Raw genomic sequence first — 10,444 nt, forward strand, 5'->3', positions numbered from 1 at the left:
CCTATTACTTTCTCCCATATAGCTGTGAGACCTCAGATCAAAATTCTGCTTCTATTATACTGTATATGAGTTAAATGAGACTCAATAGCTCCATTGTGCATTATTTTCTCCACATCTGTTAGCTACAGTTCCTGAACTTAACTTTAAAGCTTTCTCCTTTGCTATTAAAGTCCTATTCATTTGCAATTTTTTCATGACCCAATAAAACCACTCTTTTGAAGCCCAAATTTAAGTTACTTTTTGTTTGCCTGCAGCTGATTATGCAGATAAGCTGAGTGGTCAGCTAAAGTGTTAACAGGTTATTCTAGACTCTGGATTCATAATAATTGCCTAAAAACACTAGATGGCACAGGAGAGATATAAATGGATCAAGGAGAGTCCAGCCCTCCAACTTGATGTGTTTTTAAAGAATTCTTAGTGTTAAAAAGAGCAACATTTTAAGATAATCTTGTATGTTCTTTTCTATTAACTTTTCTATTGTTGTTTTGAGCTTTATCCTTGCATTTTCAGAACTGGGTGATGTGAGGTAAAATTCTCCTAGCTTGAAAGCAAATGCTTAAAAAGTTACTGGTTGAGTAGTGCTTTTATTTCTTTTCTTTAATTTATCATAGAAAACACACATATACATGCTATATGTATAATAATATATATGTTTGTTTATGTGTGTACTTATATATGTGTATGTTATCTTTATGATGAATTAAACATGTGCTGTTCCAGGAAATGTGGAGATAATGCACACCATGGTGTGTATAAACATGCATGTGACTCAACTTACTGTTTTAATTATGTGACTGACTAAATAGAGTCAAATTATGAGAAATGCTTTTCTAAGAGAAAACATGTAACCATAGAAATTAGTGTTATGTAATTTCTATTTTTTCTCAGCTTGTAGTGAATACATGTATTCCAGGAAATTCCATATGTATTGTGTTTATTAAACATGAGGTTAGTTTATTATTTCCTTTAATGGAAAAATGACAAGGTATAAACATGAAAATATATTTAGTAAATACTGAATATTAGGATTCAAAGCTAGTACTGATTATACGAGTACCATTAGCCTTAGTTATAGAAATTCTATGGATTCATAGGGAACATTATACATGTTAAAACTATAGGGTAACCAATGATTCACCACTGAACAATTTCTCAAATTCAGTGGAGAAAAACTATAAAAATGAATCCTATAACAGGTCATGCTAAAAAGAATATTACTCAGCCATCAAAAAAAAGAAATCTTAACCATTTGCAGTGATATGGATGGAACTAGAGGGTATTATGCTAAATGAAATAAGTCAATCAGAGAAAGACAACTGTCATGATTTCCCTCATATGTGGAATTTAAGAAACAAAACAGATGATCATAAAGGAAGAGAGAGGAAAAATAAAATAAGGTGAAATCAGAGAGGGAGACAAACCATAAGAGACTTTAACTATAGGAAACAAACAGGGTTGCTGGAGGGTTGGTGGATAGGGGGATGGAGTAACTGGGTGATGGGCATTAAGGAGGGTACTTGATGTAATAAACACTGGGTGTTATACGCAACTGATGAATCACTAAACTCTACCTCTGAAACTAAAAAAAAAAAACAAAACTACTTGTGTAGAGAAAGCTGGCATGACTATCAAAGAATGAATAGGATCTCAGTAGGAAATAGAACTGGATTATTTGTGTTTTTTAGAAAGTTCTTTGTCAGTTACTGATAATTTAAAACCTATAGAAGCTGTTTTTAACATCTTGTTCCCTAAGCCTTTCTAAATAGTAGTTGAGTTCATTGGAGCCAAATGTTTCCTTATTTGTAATGTGGAGAAAGTAACACCTACCTTGAAAGGTTGTTTTGAGAATTAGTTGTAATGAATGTAAATGTATATCAATTTAAATAACCTTAGACTACACAGATTAAAAACTTTATTGCTGAGCTAGGTAATTGAGGAACGAACAAAACTAACTAGAAACACAGAACTACTGTATCATCTCCAATCATAATTTTAAAAAACGATGTGTCTACATATTTCTCATAGTCATATGTAAAAGAATTGATCTGCAATGACTTTTAAGTTTTCTGTATTTTATTTTGGAAGATATGTTTGTACACTATATCATAAATCACATGTGAGATAGTTACCATATTTAAAAAATCATAGTTACTAGTATTTTGGTGGAGGTATCATACTGTACTGAAGAAAGTATGTGTTTAGGGTTCCACATATTTGGGTTCAAATTCTGGTCACAACACTTATTAAGTAATCTTGAATACTTAATTCTCAAGGTCTTATTTTTCTCATTTGTAACATAGGATTAGTACCATCTTACTGTACAAGGTTGCTATGGGATAAATAGTATTTCTCAACCTTAATGCTATTAATATTTGGGGCTGAATAATTCTTCATTGGGGGAATTGTTGTGGGGGCTGTCCTATATTCATTGTAGGATGTTCAGCAACATTCCTGGTATCTACCCACTGGATTTCAGTTGTACTGCTCCCATAGTTGTGACAACCAAAAGTTTCTGAAGACATTGACCAACTTCCCTGGGAGGGCAGAGGTTCCCCCCAGTTGAGAACTATGTTATATAATACACCTTGCATAAAACTGAGTGAACACTCAAGGAGTAATAACTATTACTCCTTTTCAGCTGAGCAATCACTCATAAACTTTGACATTAGAGATTGATAGAGTTAGCCAAGTCATCTAATTTAGGGAGCTTTGATAATTATTTATTTATTTTTAAAGATTTTATTTATTTATTTGACAGAGATCACAAGTAGGCAGAGAGGCAGGCAGAGAGAGAGGAAGGGAAGCAGGCTCCCCGCTGAGCAGAGAGCCTGATGCAGGACTTGATCCCAGGACCCTGGGACCATGACCCGAGCCGAAGGCAGAGGGTCTAACCCACTGAGCCACCCAGGCACCCCTAGGGACCTTTGAGATAGGAACCCAATAAGGATACTTTCATGAAGTTACTGGTTTATACTTATGGGTTAACTCAATGAGGCAGTGCATTCAAAAATGAACTTTTGGGACTTCATCAATAATACTTTAAATCAATCGGTTACAAAATGTAAATGTATTAAATAATCAGTAGAGGCAAAATCAGAGTAAATGTCACTTTTATGGAATTTCAATTTCAGAAACAAGAAATAGAAGGGAAGATGCTGGGTTTGTGGTGGTAGAGGAGTATCGGGGGAAACAGATGTTGGGTTCAGCCTTGTTCATAAGTATGAGTTGTCAGTAAGATATCTGAGTGGAGAGTCAAATCAGTTGATAGGTGGCATAGGTTTAGAACTGAGGGAGGAAGTCAGGTTGGAGATAGAGATATAGGAATTTACAGGGTATAGAAAGTAACAGATGAATTTATCAAAAGAATGCAGAGCAAGACTTGGACTGAAGACAAATCATGGGCAATATGAGTGCTTAGGGTAAATAGAGAAATTAGAACTCCCAAAGTAAAGTGAGAAGAATGGTGATAGCAGGTGATAGATATCTATAAAAGAGTAGAGTCAGAGAACTCAGAAAAAGGAAGAAGTTATAAGAGAGTATAAGGGGAAGAATGCCCATTGAACTGATACCATTTGTGGTTGCAGGCAGTTTGAATGAGAGATCCTTAATAGGGTAGAGGGGTCTGGGGACAAACTATGGATAGCGTTTTTCACCAGTTTTAATTTTGAGTATGTTCAGTTTGGGTTATTGATTTTCTAGCTTCAACAGGCTCCATCACTTCCTGCTGTCTTAGAGAAGGTCGAAAATGGGGTCAGAGACTACAGATCTCCATGAGATTAAGTAATAAATACACTGGCATTAGGAGACAGAAGGAAGAGCAGACCATGCATTTTGATAATATATAATACTAAGAATAGTTGTTTGTATGTTGACTGAAACAGGCATATGGATAATGCCTAAATACAAGTCAGGAATTTGAAGATCTTTGGAGTAGTGGAACCACCGAGCTGAAACAGGCTAGTAAACTCGAGATGTTAGTTTAGAAGAAGAAATTTCTAGAAATTAAAGAATAATATGTTTTATTGTCTGTAATTTAAAACACAAGCATAAGCAGTGTTGTATGTATGTGTGTGGGGTGAGATGTGGTTGAAATTTAAAAGAACGAAATAAGGAGTATATATGTTTTGGGAGGAGTATTGGCAAGCACTTGAGAAGCTCCAATCAAATTCCCACACTTTGGAGGTGGAGGTGTTTAAACCAAGCTTTAAGTTCTCTTCATCTCAGATCAACACCAGATGGTGTGGTGATTAGTGCACTGGATATAGCAATGTTGTTTCTTTGGTAAAATTAGTTATGTTCAAGATGTTTATCTGTGACTGACTAGGTATATTGGGCTGAGACTCCTTCACAGACAGGGTTTCAGACTATAGTGTTTCAGCAGCTATTCCTTGAGCATGGGCCCTTGGTTTAGGATCCCAAACCCCATTTGTGTTAAGTACACTCATCTGGAAAGTTTTTGTTTGTTTTTTTGCCCAACTCCTACTGGGTTAGCTGAATCCTGCCTCTAGGATATTGCCTTTTCTGCCTTGTATTATCCCTTTATGTAGGATACCATTGAATACTTGAAACTATAGAGAGCTAGTACTTCACTGAGCCTGTAAAAGTAGTTGCATTAGTATTTTTGTGGCTTCCTGTGATTAAAACTTTGTGTGTGTGGCAGGATTTGGTAAGACTATTTGTTTATGGTGTTATTACATTCAACATCAAGGCTAGAAATGAGGAAATCTATTAAAGTTACCAATATCTACCCAAAATAATACAGTTAAGTGTGGATTACCAAGTTAGGTCAGTTTGCAACCATCTGATACTTATTCTTCTGAATGGGATAATGTAAAATTGCTTATTCCTTCATAGGTACCTGAGAAAGTTTTTACAAGTCAATGACTGAGTTGTGATTTCATGTATAATAGGCCAAAATAATATTCACTTTGTGAGTAATAATGGTTAATATTTTCTGAACACTGCTCTGAGAATTTACATGTCTACATTTGCATTTAATCTCCATACCACTTGATGAAGTGGTTAAAACTATTATTGCCATTTTTTGGATGAGAACATTGAGGCACAGTGACATTAAGTAGGTTTTTTTTTTAATATTTTATTTATTTATTTGACACAGAGCGAGAGATCACAAGTAAGCAGAGAGACAGACAGAGAGGGGGAAACAGGCTCCCCACCGAGCAGAGAGCCTGATGCAGGGCTCGATCCCAGGACCCTGGGATCATGACCTGAGCCGAAGGCAGAGGCTTTAACCCACTGAGCCACCCAGGTGCCCCACATTAAGTAGGTTTTATGTTCAAGGTTACACAACTAGTAAGTAATAGGCTGAGATTATGAGCTGAGGCAGTTTGATTCTAGAAACCATGCTCTTACATATATCCCTCTGTATTAATTGTCTAAGTTAAATAAGATAGTTTATGTGAGAAATACTTATTAAAGTATCTACCACTAGATAGACACTCATATATTGGTAAAATATGAATTGGTCCTAGGATGATGCAAACTTCATATATATCTATGTATTTTTTGCTTTAGTGGACCTGCATTTATGAATTAATACAACATTCATGTACAATGTATAGGTCTGATATTAGGAAATCACAAAGATAAACTTAAAAAGATACTTATGGTTCACCTCCCCTTCCAATGGACTCTGAAAAACAACCTGAGTGTGTTGAAGGGGCGGGGGTTGGGAGGTTGGGGGAACCAGGTGGTGGGTATTGGGGAGGGCACGTATTGCATGGAGCACTGGGTGTGGTGCAAAAACAATGAATACTGTTACACTGAAAAGAAATTAAAAAAAATAATAAAAAAAAGAAGACATGCTCTAAGTGACAAAAATAAAGTGGAAATTAAAAAAAAAGATACTTATGGAATAACGAATACTTCCTTAATATGCTTTAGTGTGCAACCTTATCATGCATTACATCCTTGTTTTACTTTGGTTTTATTATTTTTCATAGATCCAGTAAAACTTTATTTTGAACACAGTAGTTCCACAGTTAAAAAACTTCAAGTATTTTAATAAAACTTCCTCACTTGGCAATGATTTTTACTCCAAAAATTTTTCTAGGTCAATTAAGAAAACAAAAATCAACTTACCTTTTTGTTAGAAATTCCAAAAACAATCCTGACTTTTCCACTAATTGTTGATCAGACCTTGAGAAGTATAATTGGAAACAAGGTTATTTATTTATTTTTTTTTCTGTATACTACTTTCACACACTAATTTTTACTGACTGAAGTATTTTCTTGGCTAGGTTTCATTGGAACTAGGCAAGAGATTAAAGAGCTTGCTTTTCTTTTTTTTTTTTCCTTCTTTACTCCCTTCTTCTCTGCTTCTTTCTTTCTTTCTTTCTTTCTTTTTTTTTCATGAAGAGAAAATACACTGTTTTTTTCCCTGGGTACATACCAACTCTAGATAAACCTTGTGAGATTAAGAACTCAACAAAAGAAGATAAAAACATTGTTTCTCAGTTGTAGAGTTTCCACAAATGTGTTCAGTTCACCTAATAGCAGCTCAATAGCAGGGCCAGGGGAATATGGAAGAGAAATGAGATTTCATTCTGAGTTTTAGAGGGAGGAGGAGAGAATGTTTGTTCCATGTGTTCACTCTTTGGAAAGCAGAGGATGGTCTGTTTGTCATTAATATTAACATGAATTAGTGTTGCTTACTTCCCATCGGAGCCCTCATGATATAAAGATACAGTGGGCCAAACTTAGTCCCAAGAAAGATGGGTAAATATTTCAGAAGAGCTATAGACCTAGCATTTGAAAAATGTAAACAGGGATGAAATAGCAAAGTCTGTAAGAAGAGGGAGACTTTTTTCACCTCTGCCAATGTACATTCAATTGCGGTACACTTTATGTGGGAAACACAGTGAAAAAAATAATGAGTTGGATGGGTTTTCTGTATAAATGGAATTGATTTGCTGTTTTTTTAAAAAATCATTAAATGAATGTTATAATTACATCTCAGTTTATAAAGTAGGATTTTGAAAATGAGTTTTTTCCTCCTTATACATTAGTTGGTTATATTAAATTCTATAATAAGGAGAACAGATTTTTAATGAAGCAGTCATTTAAAGACCCAAATCAAAGTAGTTTAAAACTATAGAAATGAAGATAAACAGTAACTCTCACAGTATATACTGTCATAATGATAGCTAACATTTATGGTTATAGTTACTAAGGATTAGCTATTGTTTGTAATTTTGCAAAGCAACCCTATTAATGTCCTCACTTTACATTGAGGAAACTGAAGGTAACAGTGATTAATTTTCCCACGATCTCATACTTAACTGGTGGATTTGGGACTTAACCAGACCACATAATCCTGCTTTCCTTTTACATAGTGTTGTTTTCTGAACTGGACAAATTTTTGTGAACTTTTTCTATGTTTTACTGTAAGATGTAGAACAGATGACTCCAGAAGACTGAATGCTCTGCTCTTGTGTTTGAAGCTGGTCACTTAATTTCTATAGTATGTGTAATATATCAAGGAGAAACTTGACTTGTTGAATGTATTTAGTAAATGTTGTTGGAGGATTATCATAAACTTAATCCTAGTCATGTCAGGATTGAAACTAATTGTATAGATTGTATAACTGCCTATTGAGGAATAGAACTCTCATTAGACTTTGTGAAATATGTTATGATTAGTGCTTTTTAAAAAGTGATTTTTCTAAAAGACCAAGAGTTAAGGTGGAACAGTTGATAGAAAGAATGGGTTATAAGTGTCCATAGGATATACTCTTGGGCTTTTTTGATTGTTAAGAGGCTCTGACCAGGAGGTTGATTACTTCAAATAGAGTGAAAATTTCTCTTCAGATGGATATCAACCTCTTGAATTTGTCTGCAAATTAAAAAAGCAAGGATATTTAGGAGTAGAAGATAATAAAGAACCTTGATAATGACTAATACTAGCTAATTTTCAAAGTTAATATTGTTGAGTGCTTACCCCATATCAGAAGCTAGTTAGACATTTTCTGTTAAATTTTAAAAATTCTTTTAACAACTTAGGAAATAGGTACTATATTTAATCCTTCTTTTATAGAAGACAAATTGAAGCATAAAAACTTTCCCATGGTCATACTTATTAAGAAGGAAGATCAGAGGTAGTTTCCATTTAGGGACAGCAGCATACTTTTCTGATCTTTCCCCAGGGCTATATTAACTCTCCTGCCTTTTGTTATAATTTAGTCCAAAGGGTTTGGGGTGTCTAGACATTCCACAGAACATCTTACTATGTCTTATTGGTCTACTACACTGATGGTATCATTGCAGTTGAACCAAATTAGCAAGTAAAGGTTAGTGTATTGGAAGGCTTGATAGGCAGAGGAAGGGGAGGAACCCTGTAAAGATTCAAGCACCCATAACATTAGTGAAGTTTTTTGGAATCTAACAGTCTGGGGCATGTTGCAACATTCCTTCCGAAGTAAAGGACAGATCACCTGCGGCTTGTCTTTCCCTAAGAAAAACTACAGTGTTTCATAAACCTCTTGATCATTTTAGGCTCCTGTAGCAAGGAGGCAGTAAACAAGAATGGAGTCCTCACATAGGCAGTGGTAAATGACCTTGTTCTTCAGGAAGAGGTAAGGTTGCTGCTAGACAATGTGGGAAGGGAATAATGTGTTTGGTATTAGGTGATCCATTTGGATATCTCTTTTTGCTCCCATACTCCTCAGCCATAGCTTGAGGAAAGCATGGTAACTAGAAATCCAGACCCACATAGATGAAGGTCTGAGTCCTTCTACATGCAGTCTGCCTACTCCATGCTCTCAGTGTCTCAATGAAAATGACCAGGCGATTGTGGAAGAAAAATGTGATTTCATTCTAAATTTTAGAGGCAAGAGAACAGACTCTTTGTTCTGTGTGTTCATTTTTTGGAAAGCAGGGGATTGTCTATAACAAGATGAGCATAAATTAGAGCTACTAGCCATGGATGAGGGGAATCTAGAAAGGGAGATGGAGAGGGAGATGCTGATTAATAGTTACAACTTTGAGTGTTGTAATGGTGGGGGCTGCAGGTGATTCCACTAAAACATTTCTCTGGTAAGTTTTCTCAGAAAATAAAACCAGTCAGAACATGGTGGAGAGCCCCCTGGGTGGCTCAGTTAGTTAAGTGTCTGCCTTCAGTTTTGGTCATAATTCCAGGGTCCTGGGATTGAGTCCCACACTGGGCTCCTTTCTTAGTGGGGAGCCTGCTTCTCCCTCTACCTACTGCTTCCAAGCTTATGCTCTCCCGCTCTCTCTCTCTCTGACAGATAAATAAATAATTTATTTTTTTTTAAAGAACGTGCTGGAGGGGCACCTGGGTGGCTCAGTTGGTTAAGCAACTGCCTTCAGCTTAGGTCATGATCCCAGGGCACTGGGATTGAGTCCCACATGGGGCTTCCCCTGCTCTGTGGGGAACCTGATTCTCCCTCTTCCTCTGCCTGCCACTCCCCTTGCTTGAGCTAGGGTGCTCTCTCTTTCTCTCTCTCATTCTGACAAATAAATAAATAAAATCTTTAAAAAAATTAAAAAAGAACATTGTGGAAACTCCTTCCAAATGGGGTGAACTTACAATAAGAGAGAATCAATCTGAAGAGTGCAGTGGTTGAGTGTAGTGGATTCTGTTGTTTAATACCCAGATTTCCAAGCTGATGGTTCACAACTCTGTCATTCCTCACTGAAAATTTCACCCAGCCCCAGGGGACTACCTAGTCCAAGGCTATTGTACAGAAGATTTGGTTTGTTTCTACTTCATAATGTTTGAGCCTCAGCTAGGAAGACTTGAATTCTGGGGATGATTCCATGGCTGGGGTCTGGGGAGATTTGGAGGCATCTACTCTCCTATGTCTGGAAGTTGATGCTAGTTGTTGGCTGAGATCTTAGATGTACTATCAGCTGGAAAATCTACACTGTGGCCTTTTCATTTGATCTCTTGAATTACTCTAGTTTGAACTTCACAGCTGGGTAAATGGTTTCAGGAGTTACTATCCCAAGAGAATGAGGAAGTGCTTGGCATTTTATGATCTAGTTTTAAAAGTTGCATACCATCAATTCTGCTGTACTGTAATGGTCAAGAAGGTCACAAAAGTCTTCTCTGCTTCAAGGGAGAAAGGATACAGACTCCACCAATTGATGAGAGTTATGTTGATGTCACATGTAAAAAGACCATGGAGGATGTGAGACACTGTAGCTATCTGAGAAATACAATCTGCCATTTTAGGGAAAAGACTAACTACATCTCTTGTCTGTGCATTCTGCCTTTTTCCAGCATATCTATGGTATATTAATTTTCTTAAAACAGTGTCTTAAACAAAGCAGTTTCTTGAAAAACAAAAACTGAACAGAACGTGAAACTATCAAAGTCACCTTGCTGCTTATTGAATGAGGTCCAAATTCTTTATGTTACCATTCAAAAGCTTCCAAAATTTGACATAATCCCTTTTGTTCC

Source organism: Lontra canadensis, unplaced genomic scaffold, assembly GCF_010015895.1.
Source record: "Lontra canadensis isolate GAN:19392208 unplaced genomic scaffold, GSC_riverotter_1.0 scaffold1, whole genome shotgun sequence".
Lineage (NCBI taxonomy): Eukaryota > Metazoa > Chordata > Mammalia > Carnivora > Mustelidae > Lontra > Lontra canadensis.